At 42.0% G+C, this 26059-nt stretch overlaps 1 protein-coding gene and 1 pseudogene across 23 annotated transcripts in view; one reads left to right on the forward strand and one right to left on the reverse strand.

Annotated features, from left to right (window-relative positions):
• The window catches only part of MGA (MAX dimerization protein MGA), a 144650-nt gene that overhangs the window by 18914 nt on the left and 99677 nt on the right, over nucleotides 1–26059 (forward strand). For 3 of the 23 annotated variants that reach the window (XM_055537443.1, XM_055537444.1, XM_055537448.1), the window contains exon 1: nucleotides 22410–25498. The exons of 2 other annotated variants lie outside the window; for them this stretch is intronic. The gene's annotated coding sequence lies outside the window, so the exon portion shown is untranslated. Of the gene's footprint in view, nucleotides 1–22406; nucleotides 25499–25526; nucleotides 25846–26059 lie in introns of those variants that run through there. 18 more of the 23 variants (XM_055537450.1, XM_055537445.1, XM_055537449.1 and 15 more) reach the window with 12 other exon arrangements.
• LOC129622090 (N-terminal kinase-like protein) lies at nucleotides 1462–25696 on the reverse strand (annotated as a pseudogene).

The following is a 26059-nucleotide window of genomic DNA, read 5'->3' on the forward strand; positions in this document are numbered from 1 at the left end:
CTGAAGTGACTTAGCAGCAAGGGTTACTTATATGCCACACGTTGTGTTAGGTACCATTATCTAATTTAAGCTCCTAGGTGGTCTCTTCCGCTTGACTTTGTTCTCTTACAGTATATTCTTAATATAACAGCCAGAGGGATGGTGTTAAATCAGAGATGCTGTTAAAGTCAGGTCATGTCATGCTTAGAACTCTATAGCGGCTTCCTTTTTTTTTTTTTTTTGGCAGAATAAAATCTTTATAGTGGCCTATAAGGTTCTATATGATCTGATCCCCTCTTAGTTCTCTGACTTCATCTTTTACCACTTACCCCATTCTCTGCTCCATTTCCTTAGCTTCCTTGCTTTTCCTTTATCAAGGCTTCCCTGGTTGCTCAGATGGTAAAGAATCTGCCTCCAATGCAGGAAACCTGGGTTTGATCCCTGGGTTGGGAAGATCCCCTGGAGAAAGCAATGGCAATCCACTCCAGTATTTTTGCCTGGAGAATTCCATGGACAGAGGAGCCTGGTGGGCTGTAGTACATAGGGTCGCAAAGAGTTGGGCACGACTGAGCGACTAACACTTTCACACTTTGTAAATCCAAGGTTTTCAGCTTAAATATCTACCAGTCATTGAAATAGAAAAATCTGGAGGGACTTTGGTTTTTGAAGGCAAGATGGAGTCTGAGGTGGGGACAAGATATCCAGATAGTATTGTCCAGTAGGCAATGGGAGATGCATAACTGCATCCTATGAAAATGGTTAGGACTGGAACTGTAATCCTTTTTCTTTTTTTTTTTAAACCTATGGGGTAACATACATATAGAAAAATGCACATATCATAAATACAGAACTGTTGAATTTTTACAAAATGAATGTACCCTTGATGTAGCACCTAAATCAAGAAAGAATTATTACCATCATTCTTGAAGGCCCCTGGTGATGAACTATAATGTTTTAATTGGCATTTGTTCTGTGTCTTCTTTGATTGTAAACACTTTGAGACAAGGACCATACCTGTTTCACATATCATGGTAGTCTAGTAAGGTGATTTTTGTTGATGATTGCTCAGAGGAGTCTTACTTTCATTAGTCATCCCAGGGTGAGGAAAGTGTTTTCTCTAAAACTGTACTCATAGGACTTTCTGTTGATTCTAGCCAGTCTTTGTTGTTTTCCATGTCTCTGAACTCCTACAGTATTAAATGTCTACACTTGATTTAATACTTCATCTATGCTATCCGTGGTTCTTTAGTTTTTACCATGTGTTCAGTTCATATCTCTATTAGAAAATAAGTTCCTTGAGGTTGGGAACCTTGTTATATACTCCTCCCTCCCTCCTTCTGTCCTTAAAATAGAATTTACTGGGGCTCTGATTATACACATGTGAGGTGTGCCTGACCAGGCCAGCCTGGCTCACATGGCTTGTATAATACGTACATCTCTGGGGCCTGCTCTCTCTAACTGGGAAGTGCCCACCCCAGGGGTTCAGTCCAGCTTCACAAGGTCCTTGGCCACCTTTTTCTCAGTGTGGTTGGCCTCCACCTCCTGCTGATATTCCTTGTGATTCTTCTAGGCTAACTCAGTCTTCGCCTATCAGCTCTCAGTCTCTAGGTCCTCCCAGTTGTCATCAATACCAAGAGTCTGGTCTTGGCTGGGCACCAGCTCTTGATGTGCTGACAGGGCAGCAAAGGGATCACCTTTGTCTCTAAGCTCTGGTCTACCCCAGTTATAGTCACTGGCCAGCTGTGCATCCTCAGGGACAGCTCTGGGAGATGTGCTCCTGCCAACTTTGCTCCCATGAGCCCTCAGCTTCCCAACTGTTTCAGTCTGACTCTGGGGATCTGTGGCTGGATTGTTGCTCTGCCCAGCCCAGGTGTCTTGGCCCTCAGTACTGTAGCAGTCTTGCTTGGTCGACACACATTTGATCGCCTACTTGAAGCCGCCCCAGGCTTCGTCCTCCCAGCACTGCTGTCCTCTTCTGTATCCTTGCCCTCCTCTTTTGTGTCTCCCAGTGGCCTGAGGTCGTGGGTATGGCAGGCATGGGGTGGGGTCTGGGGCAGGATGTCCCTCAGGCACAAGTCTCTGGGGGAGGTTGGTCTTGGCTAAGCCATGGGGTATGCGTAGATCAGCATAGAAGTGAGTGTCGCGACTCCTGTCATGGCCCAGCCTGCCCAGCTGGCTACATGAGAAATCCACTTTGGCCAGCTGTGTGGGGTCCTCTGACACAGATTCCAGTTTGGACAGGCAGCTTTGAATGGCCTTGAAGGCCTCATCCTGCGTGGAGTTCTCAGAACCCACAGTGAGGCTGCAGAGCACAGGCAGGGAGGATCTTGTGGGCTTAATTGTTCATCGAGTGAAAGTTATGGGTGGCAGTGAAGCCCAAAACACATGTGACTTGAGATGATGCAAATAGGTCCTTAGTGGCCACCTAGAGGCAGAGGTGAGGCCTCTGTGTCTTGTGCTGGTATTGAAATAGGAGCTGATTTTGCCCAGGCAGATGGTGTTGCAGCTGATGGGGCCCTGTTTGTCCTTGGCCTGCAGCTGTGCAAAGAGCTTCATCAGCTCCACAGTGAGGTTGTCCTTGTTCAGCTTTGGGGCCAGGAGCAGCATGGACTTGACCATCTGCTCCTAGGGATCATGGAGAGCCTATTCCTACAAGGTTGCCATGTAGAAGTATCATAACCAGGGAGAAGCAAACACGCTGTGTCTTATTTCAGGGACTGTTCCTTTCATTGAAAATGATTTTTAAAAAAATTTATTTTACTTTGTTGTTGTGTGCAGACTTTATCTAGTTGCAGCGAGCAGGGGCTACTCTTTGTTTCGGTGTGATTGCAGAGGCTTCACTGCCCCATCGGCTGCACCGCCACCACTGGCTCCTCATCGCAGTGGCTTCTCTTGTTGCAGAGCTCAGGCTCTAGGTGCGTGAGCCTCAGTAGTTGCAGCTCATAGGCCTAGTTACTCTGTGGCATGTGGAATCTTCCTGGGCCAGAGATTAAACCTATGTCCCCTGCATTGGCAGGTGGATTCCCATCCACCATACCACCAGGGAAGTGCTTCACTAAAAGTGGCTTATCAAATGTATAATTAAATGCAATTTAGCTTTTATGAGATTTTCTACATTCGCTTTTTAAAAAAAAATTCTTCATCAGAGAGTTCCCTGGTGGTCTAGTGGTTAGGAGTTCAGGCTTTCACTGCCATGGCCTGGGTTCAGTCACTGGTAGGGGGACTGAGATCCTGCAAGCTGTGTGGTGTGACCAAAAAAAGAGTGTTTCAGACAGGGTTGCTGATAAAAATTTTAGTGCATAAAACCTTTTCTAAATTTCAGGTTGTTTCCCTAAAAGCAATACTTAAGATACATCTTTCTGAGGCAGAGGCTATGAACATTTAAAAGCTATTGATTATAAAAGCTACATATGTTCATTTTAGAACATATGAAGAATACAGAAATATTATATAGATGATAATTAAAGTCAGCTGTAATCTTGCAATGCTGTGATAACCAGTGCTTTAACATTTTGGTGAATTCCTTTCTAGAGATACCTATCTATCTATCTGTATATCTTATGCATTTAAAAAACCAATTGGAGTGGGTAGTGGGTCTTTTCCAAAGAGATTATACTGCTTTATAAATATTTCCATAGGCAAAGTATGCTAATTTTCTGCACACTTGACAGGATTAGGGATGCATTCATTCATCATTCACTGACTAAATGAATGCTTGTTTAGAGTGAAACTCTCATGGGATCACATAGAGGCCAAGCCTGAGAGACTAACACTTTCATTTTCATTTGTCTCCATACCTACAGTTAATCTCCTATCATTTTTTTTTCTTGAATTTAATTAGGTTTTTGACCCATTAGTCCTCTAGAATTATACCTTGTGACCGTCTGTCTCCACATTGTTAGTCTAGTGGTCATTCCTCATTTCACATGATCTGTCAGCAGTTTTGCCACAGTTGATTACTTCCCTGTTCTTGAAACCATTTTTCCATTTGCTTCTAGGACATCACATTCTCCTAGTTCTCTTCCTATAGCAGGGTCTGTCCTCCTTGGTGTTTCCTAGTTCCTCCTAATCTTCCTCTCGGTGTTAGAATGCTCCAGGGCTCATATCTTGGTCATTCCCTTAAAAAAAAAAATCTTTGTGGGAGTTCCATGGTGGCTTTAGGATTCCAGGCTTTTATTGCCATAGCATGGATTCAGTCAGGAAACTGAATACTATAAGCCCTGTGGCACAGCCAAAAACCCTAACTTTATTTCCTGGTCTCATTTAGTCTCTTACACTGCTGCTGCTGCTAAGTCGCTGCAGTCGTGTCCATCTCTGTGCGACCCCATAGACGGCAGCCCACCAGGCTCCTCCATCCATGGGATTTTCCAGGCAAGAACACTGGAGTGGGGTGCCATCGCCTTCTCCGAATCTCTTACACTGATGACTCCCAAATTTATACCTCTAGCTTTTGCCTTTTCTCTGAAATATACACTCATATTCAGTTGTCTACCCAACTGTTAGATATCTAACAGGATTTCAAACTTGACCTGCCCAAAACTGAGCCCTGATCTCCTACTGCCCCCAAATCTCCAACTCCCCTGTCTGTGCTCACCTTCCTCCCAGGAGTGAGCAGTTGTATAGTGGTTATGCTGTGGTTGTCTTGCCTTGGCTTCCTTAATTGCCTATGTGATTAGCTATAGAAGTGGCTCAGAATCAGACAACAGTTAGACCTTAGGTTTTGGCATACTCAGCAAAGATGAGTGGAGATACTTAGGGACTTTGGTGGACATTAAGAATCCTCCTCCCCCATTAAACTCTCTGACTTCATTTTCATTATTGTTCCTCTATATCCCTTCTCTTCAGTCCTAATGTCTCCTTGCTATCCCTTTATCCCCCAAACTGCCCGGGAAAGCTCCTGTCTGAAGACCTTCTCCTTTTGCCCTCAATCTTTCCCAGCATCAGGGTCTTTTCCAATGAATTGGCTCTTTGAATCAGGGGCCAAAGTATTGAAGTTTCAGCATCAGTCCTTCTAATGAATATTCAGGGTTGATTTCCTTTAGGATTCACCTGTTTGATCTCCTTGCAGTCCAAGGGACTCCCAATAGTTTTCTCCAGCATCACAATTCAAAAGCATCAATTATTAGGTGCTCAGCCTTCTTTATGGTCCAACTCATGTCTGTACATGACTAGTGGAAAAACCATAGCTTTCTCTTGTGGCTCAATTGGTAAAGAATCCACCTGCAATGCGGGAGACCTGGGTTTGATCCCTGAGTTGGGAAGATCCCCTGGAGAAGGGAAAGGCTACCCACTCCTGTATTCTGGCCTAGAGAATTCCATGGACTATAGAGTCTACGGGGTCACAAAGAGTTGGACACGACTGAGTGGCTTTCACTTTCACTAGGACTTTTATTGGCAAAGTGATGTTCCTGCTTTTTGATACTCTGTCTAGGTTTGTCATAGCTTTCCTTCAAAGGAGCAGTTCAGTTCAGCTGAGTTGCTCAGTCATGTCAGACTCTTGGCGACTCAATGGACTGCAGCATGCCAGGCCTCCCTATTCATCACCAACTCCTGCAGTTTACTCAAACTCATGTCCATTGTGTTGGTGATACCATCCAACCATCTCATCCTCTGTCGTCCCCTTCTCCTCCCGCCTTCAATCTTTCCCAGCATCAGGGTCGAAAACAAAGAGTGTGTAGAGACCATAGAGTTTAGGAAATCATAGGCATATGGTTCGTTCCTTAGGGCTTGGGAACGGAAGAGACCTCACAAAGTATGTTTAGCTGAAGAGATAAAAGGAGAGGGGGAATGCTGCAGAGGATCAACATGTAGGTAATTTGCAAAAGATGAGAATTAAGTAAAGGAGATTAAGAAGGAAGTCAATGGTAGAAGAATAAGGAGAGGGGAACACAGTAGAGCCCAGGGGTGAAGCAAGTTTTAGGAAGGGTGAAGTGGTCAGTGGTGTCAAATACCTTAGGTTAAAGGCCAAAAACTGAAGGATAAGAACTGAAGAGTGGTTATTGAGTTTGGCCACTAGGAATTCATTGGTGACCTTTAATAAGAAACGTTTTAGTGGAGTGATGAAAGTGTAGTACAGGTGCCTTCAGTTGTAGACTCTAAATGTTTATCAGTGAAAGGATGAGGGAAAGTGGGTCATAGCTTGTGGGACAAATAGAGTTGAGAGAAAAAAGATTTTTTTTTTAAGAAGGGAAGACTTGAACATATTTATAGAATGAGGAGATGGAGTTAGAGGAAAGGCAGATATTGTGGGTGAGAAAAAGGAGTTAACTGAAGATTCTACAGGAGGTTGGGGGTTTTAGTCTTAAGAGTTTCAGTGGGGATTAGTTTTAGAAAGAAGAAATACATTTTCCTTTATGATGAATAGGAAGGAGATAAGAATGGTTGAGGACAAAGGAGTAGGAGAGAGAGGAGAAAATTTGTAGGCTATGGTACCTGATCGTCGCTTTTAGCTATGGGATTTATAATGAGAACAGCTTAGGTTTTACATGATGTAAAAGAGCATAAATGCTTACCTTGCCTGTTTCATAGACTTGGTGTGAGTTAAAAATGAAATGAATATATGTTAAAATGCTTTAGGAACTTAAAATGCTGTACAAATCTGTAGCCTATTGTTAGTAGTCAAGTGTTGGAGAAAGCCATTTGCTTTGTATAGACTATATAGTTTACTATATCAAAATACTCCAGATAGCAAGAAGGTATAGAGGATTCTGGTGTGTTTGGACCATAATGTTTGGTTCCTGTGTCTTTATCTTGTAAAGAAACCTTTCCAAATATAAATCAGGCATGCATTTTATTAAGTACTGCTGCTGACATTAGCACCTGAAATCATTTAAAATGCTGACAGTGGGAATAATTAAGGGAAAATGTGTGGGAAGAGATCTGCTTAGAAACAAAGTGAATTTTCTGTAGTTTAAGTTTGGCTTGAGATGGCAGTAATTCTACATTCTCATGTGTATTTTCAGCTAGTTCACTTCTCATAACTTTTGAAAAATTAAACTTCAAGTTTATTTATGAATTTTTAATACTTTAGTGCTGCAGACTGATGAATGTTTAGCTCTTTTCTTTTCCATGTGTCCTCATGACACATAGGCATAGTCCTTTTTAAAATCATGTATAGTGAGTTTATCATATGGTACTTAGTAAAAAAAAAAATACAAAAGTTTTTTTTTGTAAAAAAAAAAAGTGCTTTTCTTAGCACTCTAGATTCTTTTAGAATTTTCATTACTTTGCCCTTGCTTATCATCAGTCCTAGTTTTCTGTTGATGATTTATGGTGTTGAGGACGACTGGAGAAAATCATGTAATTGAACTAATTGTTCCATTACTGATACATGCTGCTTAGTCTAATTTGGTCCTTGAGTTTTGGTTAATTAGCATGAATGTTTCATGGGCTACTGACTCATACTCATTCTCTCTAGAGAAGTGCATGATGATGTTTCCTTTTGTACCCTTATGCATTTATTCAAATAAATTTGAGTGTATGCTGTGTGCTGGCCAGCATGTTAATGAGTAGAAAAATTCAGGAGGGAGACAGTAACAGTGTCAAATACAGTACATTGGTATAAAAAAAAAAAAAAAAGACAGGAAATATACTCATTTGGTGACTAAGAAGTCATGGTGACCTTAAAAGCAGTTTCAGTAGGGGGCTAAGGGTGGAATCCCCCTCACAGTTGGTGGAAGAGTAAATGGCAGGTGATAAAGGAGGCAGGGAAGAAGAGGATAGAGAGAGGCAAAGGGGAAGAACCAAGAGGTTGTGGACCTGGAACTGTGGTGTTGTGGTCAGGTTCAGAGAATGGGTACAAATCTGAAGTTGCTGCTGAGATATTTAAACGTCCAACCATAGGCTCTGGGTTGGAGGAATCAGGATTTGAGGGACAAGAGGTTTCTGTAAAGTAAGTAAATTAAATAGAGTAAGTAAAGTCTGAGTAAGATTTTTGTGAGCTCTTGGAGTAATCGAGGGAGAGCTGTTTCAAATGATGGTGTGATTCAGAATAAAGAGCCGAAAATAGATGGTTAATATAGAGTTGAGCTAAGAATCCTCGGAACTGAAGAGGTCTGTGCATTCTAGTGGACATTAATTGGATGGGTAATCTTCATGGACACTGAGATCTCCCAAAATTGTAATAGGAAACTTAGTAGAGAAGATTACTTGGAACTGGGCTCCTACATTTTCAGTGAAGGAGGAAGGTATGACTAAGGGATCAGAAGATGCTAGTGATGAGGAGAAGATATATCTTGAATGTGGGGCCATGAAGGAGGGTGATCATGATCTGGAAGCTTCAGTAGAAAGGCAAGTGAATGGCAATCACTTCTGGCTGTGTGGAGATACAGATTACAGTGAAAAGAGAGAAGTGAGAAAATCTTTATATTCCATTTATAGTTATCATAAAATATTGACTTTATTCCCTGTGCCATACCATATATCCTTCTAGTTTAATTATTTTATACATAGTAGTTTATACCTCTTAATTCTCAACTCCTACTTTATTCCTTCACATAGATAAGCACTAGTTTGTGCTCTGTATCTGTGAGACTGTTTTTTTTGTTGTTGTTGTTGTTATATTCACTAGTTTTATTTGTTAGATTCCGCATATAAGTGAATATAAGTATTTGTCTTTCTGTGTCTGATTTACTTAGCATAATCCTCTCCAAAGTCCATCAATATTGTTTTAAATGGCAAAGTTTCATTCTTTTTTTATGGCTGAGTAGTATTGTGTGTATGTGTGTGTGTATAACTTTTTCAGCATGTATGTATGTGTGTGTTTGTGTGAAGATATATCACATCTTCTTTATCCATTCATTCCATATTTTGGCAATTGTTAATAATGCTGCTGTGAACATGGGGGTGCATGTTATCTTTTTGAATTAGTGTGTTTTTTTTTTTTTTTTGGATATATTCCCAGGAGTGGAATTGCTGGGTCATATGAAAGTTCTGTTTTTTTAAATTATTTGAGGAACTTGCATTATCAAGTCTGTGTGTGTGTGCATGTATAGTTGTTCAGTCATGTATGACTCTGTGATCCCATGGACTGTATCCCGCCAGGTTCCTCTGTCCATGGGCTTTCCCAAGCAAGAAAACCAGAGTGGGTTGCCATTTCCTTCTCTAGGGGATCTTCCCGACCCAGGGATTGAACCCACATCTCTTGTGTCTCCTAATTGCAAGCAGATTCTTTACCACTGCACCACCTGGGAAGCCTCTATCGGGTCTGTAGGAAAAGCTAATTTACAAGGCTATTCACTGTTCAATAATAGTTGTTTAGGGCAGTTCTTCTCATTCACAAAAATTTTAGCTCAGAAAATTACAGTAAAATGTTACCACTGCTAAGCCTGCTACTTAGTGGTAGGGCAAATCAGGATATTCATCTTCTATTTCTGACAAAAATTCATGAAATCAAGGATAGTAAATCCATGAGAGGGAAGTTAATCACTGACACTACTAGTTGAATAAAATAAGATATTCAGTTATTTTCTGCAAAGTGCCTTCTGATGAATAATGCAGTGAATAACTGTAGGCTTTAAACTTCCTAAATTTTCATAAACTTTGTAAATTTGTCCAATTAAGCCCTTTTCTGCCCACGTGTATTTTTACCCTATTGGTTGTAATGCATCCTAGCGGATTCTACTTCAGTTCCGTTCAGTCGCTCAGTCATGTCCGACTCTTTGGGACCCCATGAATCACAGCACGCCAGGCCTCCCTGTCCATCACCAACTCTCAGACTCACGTCCATTGAGTCGGTGATGCCATCCAGCCATCTCATCCTCTGTTGTCCTCTTTTCCTCCTGCCCCCAATCCCTCCCAGCATCAGAGTCTTTTCCAATGAGTCAACTCTTCGCACGAGGTGGCCAAAGTACTGGAGTTTCAGCTTTAGCATCATTCCTTCCAAAGAAATCCCAGGGCTGATCTCCTTCAGAATGGACTGGTTGGATCTCCTTGCAGTCCAAGGGACTCTCAAGAGTCTTCTCCAACACCACAGTTCAAAAGCAGCAATTCTTTGGTGCTCAGCTTTCTTCACAGTCCAACTCTCACATCCATACATGACTAGTGGAAAAACCATAGCCTTGACTAGACGGACCTTTGTTGGCAAAGTAATGTCTCTGCTTTTCAATATGCTGTCTAGTTTGGTCATAATTTTCCTTCCAAGGAGTAAGTCGGAGAAGGCAATGGCACCCCACTCCAGTACTTTTGCCTAGAAAATCCCATGGATGGAGGAGCCTGGTAGGCTGCACTCCATGGGGTCTCTAAGAGTCGGACACGGACACGACTGAACGACTTCACTTTCACTTTTCACTTTCATGCACTGGAGAAGGAAATGGCAACCCACTCCAGTGTTCTTGCCTGGAGAATCCCAGGGACGGGAAGCCTGGTGTGCTGCCGTCTGTGGGGTCGCACAGAGTCGGACACGACTGAAGCGACTTAGCAGCAGCAGCAAGGAGTAAGTGTCTTTTAATTTCATGGCTGCAGTCACCATCTGCAGTGATTTTGGAACCCCCCAAAATAAAGTCTGACACTGTTTCCACTGTTTCCCCATCTATTTGGCATGAAGTGATGGGACCAGATGCCATGATCTTAGTTTTGTGAATGTTGAACTTAAAGCCAACCTTTTCACTCTCCTCATTCACTTTCATTAAGAGGCTTTTTAGGTCCTCTTCATTTCTGTCATAAGAGGGGTGTCATCTGCATATCTGAGGTTATTGATATTTCTCACAGCAGTCTTGATTCCAGCTTGTGCTTCTTCCAGTCCAGCGTTTCTCATGATGTACTCTGCATAGAAGTTAAATAAGCAGGGTGACAATATACAGCCTCGACATACTCCTTTCCTATTTGAAACCAGTCTGTTTTTCCATGTCCAGTTCTAATTGTTGCTTCCTGACCTGCATATAGGTTTCTCAAGAGGCAGGTCAGGTGGTCTGGTATTCCCATCTCTTTCAGAATTTTCCACAGTTTATGACTCGTGATCCACAGAGTCAAAGGCTTTGGCATAGTCAATAAGGCAGAAATAGATGTTTTTCTGGAACTCTCTTGATTTTTCCATGATCCAGCGGATGTTGGCAATTTGATCTTGGTTCCTCTGCCTTTTCTAAAACCAGCTTGAACATCTGGAAGTTCACGGTTCACGTATTGCTGAAGCTTGGCTTGGAGAATTTTGAGCATTACTTTACTAGTGTGTGAGATGAGTGCAATTGTGCGGTAGTCTGAGCATTCTTTGGCATTGCCTTTCTTTGGGATTGGAATGAAAAGCTGACCTTTTCCAGTCCTGTGGCCACTGCTGAGTTTCCCAAATTTGCTGGCATATTGAGTGCAGCACTTTCGCAGCAGCATCTTCCAGGATTTGAAATAGCTCCACTGGAATTCCATCACCTCCACTAGCTTTGTTTGTAGTGATATTTTCTAAGGCCGACTTGACTTCCTATTCCAGGATGTCTGGCTCTAGGTGGGTGATCACACCATCGTCATTATATTGGTTGTGAAGCTCTTGTTTTGTACAGTTCTTCTGTGTATTCTTGCCACCTCTTCTTAATATCTTCTGCTTCTGTTAGGTCCATACCATTTCTGTCCTTTATCGAGCCCATCTTTGCATGAAATGTTCCCTTTGGTATCTCTGATTTTCTTGAAGAGATCTCTCGTGTTTCCCATTCTTTTGTTTTCCTCTATTTCTTTGCATTGATCGCTGAGGAGGGCTTTCTTATCTCTTCTTCCTATTCTTTGGAACTCTGCATTCAGATGCTTATATCTTTCCTTTTCTCCTTTGTTTTTCGCTTCTCTTCTTTTCACAGCTATTTGTAAGGCCTCCCCAGACAGCCATTTTGCTTTTTTGCATTTCTTTTCCATGGGGATGGTCTTGATCCCTGTCTCCTATACAATATCACGAACCTCAGTCCATAGTTCATCAGGCACTCTATCAGATCTAGTCCCTTAAATCTGTTTCTCTTCAGGTTGCACTAAATTAGTGTTTGGGAAGTTTCTTTGAAAATATTCTTGTCTATATTCAGATTATTCACACAGGCTAATTATCTGACTCATCAAGAGCCAAGGAAAGGACTCAAAATCATTTGCCTTGGTATTGTATGGTTGTTTTTTAATTAATGAATGAAATAGTTTTTTGTTGATGTTAAAATCAAATGTCTTCAGCTCCTTGAACTACTATTTTTTCCAAAAGGTTTATAATCTCAAATTTATTTTCTCTAGACACATTTCTTTGGTATAGTTATAAGTTGATTTAATTAACTCACCATTGAAAAAGCTTTCCTTGTGGCTAACAAATGAGCCACTCACAAGCTTATTTTGGTTCCATCCTCATTTTTATTTTTGTGAAGAAAATCAGCTGTGAAGAGATCCTCTTTTTAAGTTTTCTAATTTTTCTGATTGTGTTTTCCCATGAGTTGGAAATACGGTAATGACTGCTTATTCTGGTTCTATTGATGTATTTTGTATTCTTTCAGCACAGCTGTAGTATCATTGCATAATCAACCTAATGCTTTGTCAATCTAGTTTGATAACAAAATTATCTAGACTTCATTGTATCTTAAAAGTATAATATTTGAAGCTCAGTTTTATCCTCTTGTTTTGACTTAGGGTATGCACTGGTAATATAAAATATAACACATAGGGATAAATGTAGTGCCTGAAAAGCTGTCGTCATTATTGCGTTATTGTAATTTGTGGTGCTCTGAGCAGCATTGCAAAACCATTAGACTGCCTTATGTGATCCATTAGAAATGCTGAAGTCTTGCATGCTGTCTTAGGGTTTTGCATACTGTCTTACAGTATTCCTTCATGAACTTCTTAAAAGTCTGTGGTCTTGTAATTAAGAAGTTGAGATCTAAGATGTTCCTGCTGCTGCTGCTGCTAAGTCGCTTCAGTCGTGTCCGACTCTGTGCGACCCCACAGACGGCAGCCCACCAGGCTTCCCGTCCCTGGGATTCTCCAGGCAAGAACACTGGAGTGGGTTGCCATTTCCTTCTCCAGTGCATGAAAGTGAAAAGTGAAAGTGAAGTCGCTCAGTCGTGTCCGACTCTTAGAGACCCCATGGACTGCAGCCTACCAGGCTCCTCCATCCATGGGATTTTCCAGGCAAGAGTACTGGAGTGGGGTGCCATTGCCATGTTCCTGAGCTATGTTTAATTCGACATGTCCAAAATCGATGCTGTTGTCATTGCCTCTATCCCACTTTATTCTTATCCCTTTCAAATATGCCTCCAAATCCAATCATCTGTCTCTTGTTTATTAATCCATTGATTCTGCAAATATGTGAATGCCTGATTTATATTTAGCACCAGGCCTAAGTATATAATGATATACAAAGCAAACACAGTTACTCTGTTCTCTTAAAGGTTATTCAGTAGTATAGCAATTTAAAAGTGTGAACTTTGGGTTCAAATTTTGACTCCTTACTGCTTTATGACCTAGAGCAAATTACTTAACCTCTCTGTACCTCAGTTTCATCTTTGAAGTTGAGAGAATTCTTGCGTCATTGGTTACTGGGATTAAATGAGTTAATATACGTAAAATGCTCAGTAAATGTTAGCTTTTATTATTTGTGGAGGAAATAGACATTATATGGTCACAAGTAAGTGATCACACATATTGATTGATAAGTGTTATGAAGTAACAGAACAGGATATTTTGAGAGAATTTAGAGTTGGCAGTAGGGATAGCATTGAGATAGTGGCATTTACACAGACTTGAAAGATGAATAAATGTTGACTGAGGGTTTGTGAGGACTAGAAGCATTTCAGGCAAAAAGAAAAGGTGATGCAAAGGCCTCAGAAAGGGTTAGGGTTAGGAGCATTTGATGAACGGAAGGTTGTTGTGTCTGGAGTATAGTACATTATGTGGAGACTGCTGCTACTGCTAAGTCGCTTCAGTCGTGTCCAACTCTGTGCGACCGCATAGATGGCAGCCCATCAGGCTCCCCCGTCCCTGGGATTCTCCAGGCAAGAACACTGGAGTGGGTTGCCATTTCCTTCTCCAGTGCAGGAAAGTGAAAAGTCAAAGTGAAGTCGCTCAGTCGTGTCCGACTCTTAGCGACCCCATGGACTACAGCCTACCAGGCTCCTCTGTCTATGGGATTTTCCAGGCAAGAGTCCTGAAGTGGGGTGCCATCGCCTTCTCCGTGGGGAGACTAACGTGAATGCAAAGATCTGTAGGTCATATTAAGGAGTTTGGATTTTATTCTGAGTGAAATGAAAAGCTAATGGAAGATCATAAATGGCAGAGTTGGCATGAACCGATATATGTTTAGAAAGTGCCGCTTGCTGCTGTGTGGAGAATAGACTAGGGAAGAGCTAGAATGAGCGCCTAGAGATCAGTCTGTCGAAAAAAAGAAGCCATTGCAGTGGTTCAGGGAAGAGCTGTTGTTATTTAGGATGGCAGTAGCGGAGGTGGAATGAAATGTGTGGATTTAAAGTGTTTTAAATTGAGTGCCTCTACCACCCTTATGGCAGAAAGTTAAGAAGAACTCAAAAGCCTCTTGATGAAAGTGAAAGTGGAGAGTGAAAAAGTTGGCTTAAAGCTCAACATTCAGAAAATGAAGATCATGGCATCTGGTCCCACCATTTCATGGGAAATAGATGGGGAAACATTGGAAACAGTGTCAGACTTTATTTTTCTGGGCTCCAAAATCACTACAGATGGTGACTGCAGCCATGAAATTAAAAGACACTTACTCCTTGGAAGACAAGTTATGACCAACCTAGAAAGCATATTCAAAAGCAGAGACATTACTTTGCCAACAAAGGTTCATCTAGTCAAGGCTATGGTTTTTCCTGTGGTCATGTATGGATGTGAGAGTTGGACTGTGAAGAAGGCTGAGCGCCGAAGAATTGATGCTTTTGAACTGTGGTGTTGGAGAAGACTCTTGAGAGTCCCTTGGACTGCAAGGAGATCCAACCAGTCCATTCTGAAGGAGATCAGCCCTGGGATTTCTTTGGAAGGAATGATACTAAAGCTGAAACTCCAGTACTTTGGCCACCTCATGCGAAGAGTTGACTCACTGGAAAAGACTCTGATGCTGGGAGGGGTTGGGGGCAGGAGGAGAAGGGGTCGACAGAGGATGAGATGGCTGGATGGCATCACTGACTAGATGGATGTGAGTCTGGGTGAACTCCGGGAGTTAGTGATGGACAGGGAGGCCTGGCGTGCTGCGATTCATGGGGTCGCAAAGAGTCGGACACGACTGAGTGACTGAACTGAACTGAACTGAACAACTAGGCTTGCCTAGTAGCTCAGATGGTAGGAGCATCCACTTGCAATGCAGGAGACCCGAGTTCAATCCTTGGGTTGGGAAGATCCCCTGGAGAAGGAAATTGCAGCTCACGGCAGTAATCTTGCCTGGAGAATTCCATGGACAGGGGAGCCTGGCTGGCTACAGTCCATGGGGTGGCAAAGAGTCAGACATGACTGGGTGACTAACACACACTCAAAAGTGCTAGGCACTGTAATTGAAACTGAGGGTACAATGTTGAGGTTAAAAAGGATACAATTTCTAATTTAGTCAGTTTGTGGGGGTGGTGGGATAGGGGAAGAAATAAGACAATGAAATAATTATACAATTAAGTATAAAAATTAGAACTGTGGTAAGTTCTAGTAAGGGCAGTTATGTGGTGCTTTTTGAGATCATATCATGGTCAGTAAGTCAGGGATGTTGAAACAACAGGAAACTTTGGTGATTGGCTAGACCTTTGGGCAGGTAAAGAAGAGGCAAGTGTCAAGAATTGAGTTTCTGATGTGAGCAAGTATGTAGGTATATATAGAGAGAAGTCTGATTAGCTTCTAGTCTTGTCATCTTCCACGTGGTCTTAACCAGTGGCCAGAAGTAGTTTTCTTAAAACATGTGAATTTGAGTATTTCATATATCTTCTTATAATCCCTTGAATGACATTTTTTAGGTTCTCAGTTTCTTTAGTATAGTATTTTAACATTGAATAGCAACAGGTAGAATCCCACATTGTACATTTTTGTCTTTTCTTTCTTATAAGATGAATTTCCACCTCTTATTTGCTAGGTTATATGAAATATGGCCCACAGACTTTTTTAATTGTAGCCATATTACAGTACTTGTGCCCCCTGAAATGTGTTCTCTCTTCTGGCTTTACACAGGCTGCTTTCTGTCTGAAGTGCTATTCTTCTGTACCCACTATGCCTGCTGCTCTTTCATACCTTGTTAATTTCTAGTCATTCTTCACTTTTTCTGGGAGTTCTTTTCCAACCTCTGTCATCTGATTTTGTTGTTGTTCAGTCGCTCAGTCATGTCCGACTCTTTGCAACCCCATGGACTGCAGCATGCCAGGTTTCCCTGCTTTAACTATCTCCCTGAGTTTGTTCAAACTCAGTGCCCATTGAGTTGATGATGTCATCCAGCCATCTCATCCTCTGTCGGCCCCTTCTCTCCTGCCCTCAACCTTTCCCAGTATTAGGGTCTTTTCCAATAAGTAGTTCTTCGCATCAGGTGGCCAAAGTATTGGAGTTTCAGCTTTAACATCAGTCCTTCCAATGAAATATTCAGGACTGATTTCCTTTAGTATTGACTGGTTTGATCTCCTTGCAGTCCAGAGAACTCTCAAGGGTCTTCTCCAGCACCACAGTTCGAAAGCATAATTCTTCTGCACTCAGCCTTCTTTACTGTCTAACTCTCACATCCATACATGACTACTGGAAAAAGCATAGCTTTGATTTAGTCTGATTTAGCTATCCTTCATTTGTGCTTCTCTTTTCTCCCTGGACAGAAAGGCATAAAACAATAGCTTTATTTTTTGCTGTCATTATTGATTATCTATCTGATAATTGATTGCAAGCTCTTAAGAGCAGAAATCACGTCTTGTTTTTGTGATCTGTGTGTGGTAAATACACAAAAAAATGTTTGACTGGAGGAGTTAATGAATTCTATTTTATGTCAGGTACCTTTGCACAAACTCTTTTCTAATTAGGATACCTTTCCTCCTTTGCTTTGTCAGCTTCTGGACATCCTTTATTTAACGCTAAGTCTTCCGTGATACTTCAGTGACAGTTTCTTCATTCTCTGTGCTTCTCTAGTTTTTCTTTTGTACACCCCTGATAAATGTTTGGCAGTACAGAGTAGGGATCTAAATGTTTGAATGAGTGAATCATGAGCATCATGGAGTTATAGACTGGATAAATATTTCCTCAGTGTCCAATCCATTTCTTAGGGTAGGTTACGTCTACATGGTACTAATTGTACTTGTTGCATTGATCTTCATTATTTTATAAAGACATCCCTATCTCCAAATTCTAAATAGTTTATTGTAGTTCTCTTTACTGACTATATAGCTACTGCCTTCATTGTTTTTCTTTTCTCTCCCATTAATTTTATTTTTCCTTCAGGAACCAGCTCAAAAGTCCTCTCTTCTTTGTAACCTTTTAGAATACCTAGACTGTGTGCATTCCTATGGTGTTCCTAGAAGGATTTTTCCAAACTGCCAAAAATAACTTTGCAATATTATTATCCTGTCTTTTCATCTAGAACTCCAGGGGACTTATTTTTTTTCATTCTTCTATCCCTGGTTCGGTGCCTTGCACATAGTTGGTGCTTAACACATATTTCTTAACCGATTATATTCTTATTTAGAGACTGTTGGGTGGAAATAATCTGGAATGAAAAATATCAGCTCTGTGTGTAATCTCTACAATCTATATATATATAATTTGGATAATGTACTGCATTCAGCTTGCTTGAATAATCTTTATATTCTGTATTTCAATACATCCTTTTCCTTTCATTTAATAGGTATTCCCTGCCCTCCAGTGGTTAGATCATAGCTAACATTTTTAGTAAGGGTAAAGATTATACAATCCTTTTTCAATGTTTGTTTTAAAGTTATATTTAAAATCTCAGATTTACTTCTCAGATAAACAAGTTTGTTTTTTTTTTTTTTTTTTAACCCCACTGTTTTTCCCTTGGATCATCGAAAAAGCAAGAGAGTTCCAGAAAAACATCTATTTCTTTTTTATTGACTGTGCCAAAGCCTTTTGACTGTGTGGATCACAATAAACTGTGGAAAACTCGGAAAGAGATGGGAATACCAGACCACCTGACCTGCCTCTTGAGAAACCTATATACAGGTCAGGAAGCAACAATTAGAACTGGACATGGAACAACAGACTGGTTTCAAATAGGAAAGGAGTACGTCAAGGCTGTATATTGTCACCCTTATTTAACTTCTGTGCAGAGTACATCATGAGAAACGCTGGACTGGAAGAAGCACAAGCTGGAATCAAGATTGCTGGGAGAAATATCAATAACCTCAGATATGCAGATGACACCACCCTTATGGCAGAAAGTGAAGAACTAAAGATCCTCTTAATGAAAGTGAAAGAGGAGAGCGAAAGAGTTGGCTTAAAGCTCAGCATTCAGAACACTAAGATCATGGCATCTAGTTACATCACTTCATGGCAGATAGATGGGGAAACAGTGTCAGACTTTATTTTTTTGGGGCTCCAAAGTCACAGATGGTGACTGCAGCCATGAAATTAAAAGACACTTACTCCTTGGAAGGAAAGTTATGACCAACTAGACAGCATATTAAAAAGCAGAGACATTACTTTGCTGACAAAGGTCCATCTAGCCAAGGCTATGGCTTTTCCAGTAGTCATGTACAGATGTGAGAGTTGGACTGTGAAGAAAGCTGAGCGCTGAAGAATTGCTGCTTTTGAACTGTGGTGTTGGAGAAGACTCTTGAGAGTCCCTTGGACTGCAAGGAGATCCAGCCAGTCCATTCCTAAAGGAGATCAGTCCAGGGTGTTCATTGGAAGGACTAATGTTGAAGCTGAAACTCCAATCCTTTGGTCACCTGATGCGAAGAACTGACTCATTTGAAAACACCCTGATGCTGGGAAAGATTGAGGGCAGGAGGAGAAGGGGATGACAGAGGATGCGATGGTTGGATGGCATCACCGACTCAATGGACATGAGTTTGGGTGGACTCCGGGAGTTGGTGATGGACAGGGAGGCCTGGCATGCTGTGATCCATGGGGTTGCAGAGAGTCGGACACGACTGAGCAACTGAACTGTGTTTCCCTCTGATATGCTTGAAGCATAGCTTGACCTACCTCTTCTTTTGTTACCATGAGCCACTATGTATCCCACAGTGCTTCTTAAGTATGCATTGATTGAGTGGGTGGCTCACTCAATCTGACCTTGGTGCTTGGTTTCACTGCATTGTTCTCACATACCTCTATCAAGGGTGTAGGATCTTGCCACAGTGGTAAAGGTATCTTGTTTTCAGTAATACTCTCTGCGCTCCACTAACACATATACTCAGAGTAGCCTCCTAATCATGTGCCTGTCCTTTAGTGTGGATTGGGGTGTCTCCTGGCTCTAACATCCTCTTCCCTTCCACTGTTTCTGATGAGGAAAGGCTGACTCTTGACTTCTTGGCAAGGTGATTTATTGCCCTGTCCCAGGCTGTCTCCAGAAGACCAAATCTTAGCTATCCAGGGAGCCTGGTATATGGCTAGCAGTCATTTCTAAACACCTGCTGCAAATTTTCAGTGTTATATCATGAAATAAGGACAGTGGAGTACATTTTTCTTCTATCTAAATGTATTAAAAATAAATGACTATTATTCCTCATGAGATATGGTCTCCTTGATTTTTGGTCTTAAAATACCCATTATTTTGGGAATTCCCTGGCGGTCCAGTGGTTAGGACTCTGCACTTCCATTACAGGAGGCCCAGGTTTAATCACTGGTTGGGAAACTAAGATCCCACAAGCCATGAGGAGTGGCCCCCCCAAAAAAATAAATAAAAAAAGTCCATTCTTTAAGAAAGAATGGTTAATAGTAGGTGGTATACTCTGTAAGATAAAAAATCTGCTCACCTTGTGATAGTCATTTAAATCTTTTGGGGAAATTTTACTGTTTTGTGGTGTACTAGTAGTCTCGGACGGAGAAGGCAGTGGCATCCCACTCCAGTACTCTTGCCTGGAGAATCCCATGGACGGAGGGGACTGGTAGGCTGCAGTCCATGGGGTCGCGAAGAGTTGGACACGACTGAGCGACTTCCCTTTCACTTTTCAGTTTCATGCATTGGAGAAGGAAATGGCAACCCACTCCAGTGTTCTTGCCTGGAGAATCCCAGGGACGGGGGAGCCTGGTGGGCTGCCGTCTGTGGGGTTACACACAGTCGAACACGACTGAAGTGACTTAGCAGCAGCAGCAGCAGTAGTCTTGGAACCACTATGTTGATCACCATAGCTCATTTCCATGAGGCAGTGTGCCCTTCGTGCAAATTAAGCATGATTTCTTTCTTATGCATTTGCAGACAAATTTTCAGTGTATTTTTCTGTTACAGATTTCTTGATTTTTGCTTGATTCCAGTCTTGCAGTTTACTCTCAGTCATCTTCTTTGGCCAGTAGTTCTAGTTTTTGTTTTTGTATGCTCCCATGTGTGTTTTAAATCCCTTTGGTGCTCTAGGCTATAAACTTTTTCCTGTCCTTCTTCTTATGCTTTCCTGGATAAGATGTTTCTTCTGAGGGCTCAATACTACATTGAAAATATTTATTGTTTACTTTTCTTTTAGACCTATTCTGTTTTTGCTTTGTAATCCTTCTGAAACTAGCTTTCTGAACTTCATTTATTTTACTGATTTCTGACATCTCCCTCTTTAAATATTACTAAAACAAATTCAGTGTTATCCTTTCATCTTGAAGATATTTACTGATTTTTTGGTATATGCAGATGGCAGTCTCTGTTATGACTTGTTGCTTTTGTTACCAGATGATAAATTATGGAATCACAGAATTTTTCCCAATGCAAAGAATCTGCTTGCCTTTGTTGATTTCCCAGGTAATAGTCAGTTAAAAGTCACGCATGCAAAGGCAGTCAACAACTAGTTGGATTTTCCTTCAAAACTGTTCTTACCTCTTGAAGCATCTGCCCTGTCAATAATATTTATCCATTCCTCTCAGGAGAAATTAATTTAAGACTCCGTGGTACTACAACTAAAACTGGACACTTTTGGAAAATGTTGGCCAAAGTAGGATGTTTGTTTGTTACTATTAATGTGAATATGGTATAAAGTAGTATGATCCTGTTTTCCAAATCCCAAATTTTTACACAGTAATTCAATATTTGATATTTAGACTTGCCTAGAAAACTGGGACCTATAGTTTCATATTCATTTGTTCAACAAATATGTGTCTGGTCTGTTCCAGGGATTGTGCTAGGCGCTAGAATAAAAAACAGTCTAGTGGGCAAAACATTCATTAATGCATAATTTAAAAAATAATTACAGTTGTGGCAGGTGTTGTAAGAAATACATGGTAGTGTGAGAGCACAAAATAGGGAGACATCTGATACTGATGATTAAGGAAAGTTTCTTGAAGAAGGAGATTTAAATCTAGGCATGAAGGATAAGTAAGTTAGGTTTGAGGCATCTGAGAAGATCTTAGGCAAAGGGTAAGAAATATGATTGTGCAGGCTTAAGATATGGGGCAGCAAGAGGAAATGGTGTTTGTTCATGAACTTTGATAACATTCCACCACATTTGTTTCTCTTTTCCATTCTTACTTTTATTAATAGATATTAAGAGATATTTTCTAAAATATGCTTTTAATCATATTACTATACTGATTAAGAAAGTTATTTTTTTAAGAGTTTTTTTGGTGTGGACCATTTTTAAAAAGTATTTATGGAATTTGTTACAATATTGGTTCTACTTTCTGTTTTGGTTTTGGCTGTGAGGCATGTGGGATCTTAGCTCCCTGACTGGGGATTGAACCTGCACCCCCTGCATTGGAAGGCAAAGTCTTAACCACTGGACCACCAGGGAAGTCCCTGATTAAGAAACTTTAAAGCTATTCATTGGATAGATTATTAGAGCTGCTTCAGGGCAGGAGTCCTGCCACTTTTAAGACCTGCCACTTTTAAGTTATACATGTTGAGCCAGTTGTACTTTATCTATATGAGTTGGTTTTAGTTGCAATAATAAATAGTAGGCCAAGATGGAGTTGTATATAAGCTGATATGATCCCTTCTTTTTTTTCTGCCTAGCACATAAGTTTTTAGTGAAACGTGGCTACTAAAAGTTGTTGTTGTTGTTGTTTTTGGTTAAAAAACAAAAACAAGCCGCTTTTGTGACCTAGTCTGTATGTAGCTCATATTCTAAGAATAGCCTTTATTGTATTGAATTAAGATATTGTACTGTTCATGGGGTTCTCGAGGCAAGAATAGACCTTGGAAAAGACCTTGCTCCTGGGAAGGATTGAGGATAGGAGAAGAGGGGACAAGAGAGGATGTGATGGTTGGATGACATCACTGATTCAATGGAAATGAGTTTGAGCAAACTCTGGGAGATGGTGAAGGATAGGGAAGCCTGGCGTGGTGCAGTCCATGGGATCGCAAAGAGTTGGATGCGACTCAGCAACTGAACAAGAGAGTATAAACGGGATAGCAACCCAGGAGTTATGAGGAGTGGTGCTGGTCTCATCTGAAGTGTCATCATTTTCTCTTTTAGTCATTTGAGGGAGGTATGTCTTCAGTAGAAATTGGAACTGGGAAGGTGGGATCTGAATAAACTGGATAAGGAGTATAGTTTGTCTTGCTGGTGGATTCTGTTTAAGTTGTGCCAACTCTTTGTAGTTCTAGTGCAGACATCTTAACAGTACATCAGTTGCCTGTCTTCTCTCTTCAGCATATACAAAGCACTCAAATATTTGTTGAGTAGGAAAAATGTTCATGTAAATGGATAGGGTTTATGTGTTTATAAAGAATCTTGGTTCAAAACTGTACTTTTAAGCCAAATTTAGCATGCATTCTCTATCCCCACCCCCCTAATATTTAGTAAAATCTCTCTGAAAGCCCAGCAAAGGAAATCCAAGGGAAAGCTTTTGTCTCAGGCTGGATGAATAAAGTGAGTTTAGAGCTCATTTCTCTAACTGAAATGAGAGAATTCCAATAGAAAGGAGCAGGATCTCCTGGCACTTGAAGCTCAGCCCCAGTGATTCAACCACTCGGTCCCAATGATTTAAGTGGATTCAACTTAAACAGAATCCACCAGCAAACCGATGTCATGTGGAAACTCCTAGAATATTCCAGAACTGGGCAGAGACATAGTCACTGAGTGTTCTTCAACTGAACCACTGAGGTCTGCCTGTGAAACTCAAAAGCATCAATTCTTGCAGTTAGTTTGGAATTTTAAAAAGTTGGATTATATAAGGCTTTTAAAGGAAGTCATTCTTATATATGCAAAGAATACACCCAAGGATCCCAGTCTGAGAAACACTGCATTAAACACTGAATGTAAACACAGAGGTTACTTGAAGAATTGTAGCTCATTTGCTAAAGAATCTGCCTGCAGTGCAGGAGACCTGGGTTTGATCCCTGAGTTGGGAAGATCTTCTGGAGAAGGAAATGGCAACCCACTCCAGTATTCTTGCCTGGAGGATCTCATGGACAGAGGAGTCTGGCAGGCTACAGTCCATGGAGTTACAAGAGTCGGACACGACATAGTGACTAAAGAGAGAGAGAGAGAATGATGTTAAATCAAAAATAGGCCACTAAAATGGTGTGGCAATGTTATTTTTAGATTACATATAAAAACATTTTATAAGTTCTCAGATTCTTGATAGTACATCTCTAGCTCTTTATAGGTTAGGCAGATTCCACTCTGAAAAAATACAAGTAGTTTACCTCTCCCACCAGGAGATCCAGTGCTGAATCTTGAATTTTTTTAAGTGCCTGGCATTTCATAATGTTTTCTTGGTGTAGGGAGAGAGAAGCAAAAGAAAACTCCATTCTCCCTCACCACCAAGGTGCCCTCACAGATTCTCCAATGTTAACTTGTTCTTTTGGGGATGCATCTCTGGCTAGACAAGGTTTTTAACCAGTCATCGTTCATTTAGACTTTAGGATTAGATGCTTAAATAATAAGTCAACACAAATTTTATTTTTGCTTCAGAAAATGCAAATTTTGTAAGAGGAAACCTTAGACTTTGAGAGGAAGGCATTCTTGGATGAGGTGGGAGATTCCGAAAAGGTGGCTTCCAGGAAAGAGGTTCTTGGGGTCAGGGAAGAGGAGGAAGGTGTGGAAAACTTATTTTTCAGTTTTGCCTAGGATCTTGCATATTATTCTTTTGTTGCACTGGTAATGCTGTGGTTGAGAGTGCTTGAGTGGGGGGCTTCAGAGCAACTTAAGAAGTCGTCAACGTTAGCCTGCAGGTTTTCCATTCCATACTGATTTCAGCAGTTTCTCCTCAGGAAGAGCAGAAGGAAGAGAAAGAAGACCCTTCCTAATATGCCTGGAGTCCAGCACAGATTAATAAGTCTTGTTGGATAAGCCTCTTCCTCTTGACTCTTCTCTTGTAATCTCCTCTTTCTCCTTCACAGCGTTTTATATTAAGTCACCTAGCTGGTAATAGGTTCTCACTATTTGCCAATTCTTCTAAGAGAGTGACAAGAAAGTGGAAACATGGACCACAGTTTATGCTCTCTTACTTCCTACTTCTCTTTTGCCTCTTTTCTCCCACTTTAAACGACTGTCTTTTTACTGGATGTTAGCAGAGAAGAAAGAATGGCTTGTAAGGGGGATAGGCAAGGGGTAGGGAAGAAGATATTTTTGATATTTGGTTGGGAGAAATATCATACCATCAAGTTAATTCAGCAGTTGCTTGAAACATACTTTTTTGTTTGTGCCTCATAGCTTAAATATCTCGAACAAACAAAAATTAAAAACGCAGGATCAGGGCATTAACCTTGGATAATACGCTCTATGGTGCAAAATTCTCATTTTCACGTTTTACTGTTTTTTATCGACATCTTTCTATGAGGTGAGCTAGTAGCAATTCTTCTTCCCCTCACTTGGCACTGAGGTTTTCGGACTCCTCCCTACTTTACTAGTGGTCTTCGGTCGTGGATGTTGCTAAATTGATCACTCGTCTCACAGGATCTTTTCTTCAAGGTTTCCCGACGTCGTGGTCCTCTCCAAGACCACAGCACATTGGGGAGGAAGATCTCAGATTCTTTTGACGGGCTAGTAAAGCCTTGGAGGCTGCGGAATCTCACGTGGGTGGGGCTGGGCGCAGCAGGGGCGGGGCCAGCGAGGAGCCCAAGGGAAAAGGTGGCAGGCACAGATGAGAAAGCCCGCGGGCAAAGGTTTCACAGTTTTCACGAAGGCTTCGTGTGCGAGGCTGAGGGAATTGGGATGCCTCCCTCCTGCCTCGCCATTCTTGATTCTGGAAGCTTCAGTAGGCTTTTCTCGGTTGGTGGTACCCGGAAAGGCAGCCGCTTCAGCTCCAGGGGCGGGTCCCAAGGGTCTTGTCGCAGCTCCCGGGCCGTTTGGCCTCCTGGCGTTGGGGGAGGGGCGAGGGAGGTGCTGCTCGCGCCTTCTTTTGCGCTTGCGCGACGGGCTCTGAGCGGGTAGGAGCGCGTGCGCGATGACGTGTACGTCCTATGCGCGCGCAGGCTCTTCAGCTGGAGCGGACACACGGTGTGCGAACCGAACAGAATAACCCGCCCCCAGCGGGATGTGAAGGACTCCGGGTGAGGCCGGCCACGCCCCGCACGGTAACTCTCGGGCCCGGGTGGAGGGCGTCTCCTTAGTACTGGCCGGATTGGAGTTTTCCGAGAGTTTGAAGCTCTTGTGTATTTTTTACGGTGTGAGGAGCGTTCCACTGAGCGATCTTCGCACGCCCCGGCCAGGCCGGGCCTTGCGCGGGGCCGCCTTTGGCGCGCGCCTATGGTCTTCTGAGCGAGGCTGCGCATGTCACCTCGCGCGCGTCCCCGGCCTCACTTCCGCGTCGCGCGGCGAACTCGGAACATCGACGCCAGCCAGAGCGGCCACGAGGCGGGCGGGGTGAGAAGCGCCCATGGCGCAGCCCTGCCCTCGCGTGTGTGGGGTGCTGCACCGCATGGTACGATCCGCGTGACGCCTTCCAGCCAGTCGTGGGGCTTTAGGTCGAGAGCCGTGCTTGTGCGCTTTGCCTTTTAGAGCTCAGGTCTCGGCGTTCCAAAACTCCGAAGGAAACGGTGCTGACCTCGCTTTTCTAAGGAGCTGTGTGCAGCATATTGACACCTGTATAAACCTTTCGTCTAGCATGTAATTTCCTGACAAGTTGTTTGAAGCAA

The sequence above is a fragment of the Bubalus kerabau genome, chromosome 10 (assembly GCF_029407905.1).
Source record: "Bubalus kerabau isolate K-KA32 ecotype Philippines breed swamp buffalo chromosome 10, PCC_UOA_SB_1v2, whole genome shotgun sequence".
Classification (NCBI taxonomy): domain Eukaryota; kingdom Metazoa; phylum Chordata; class Mammalia; order Artiodactyla; family Bovidae; genus Bubalus; species Bubalus kerabau.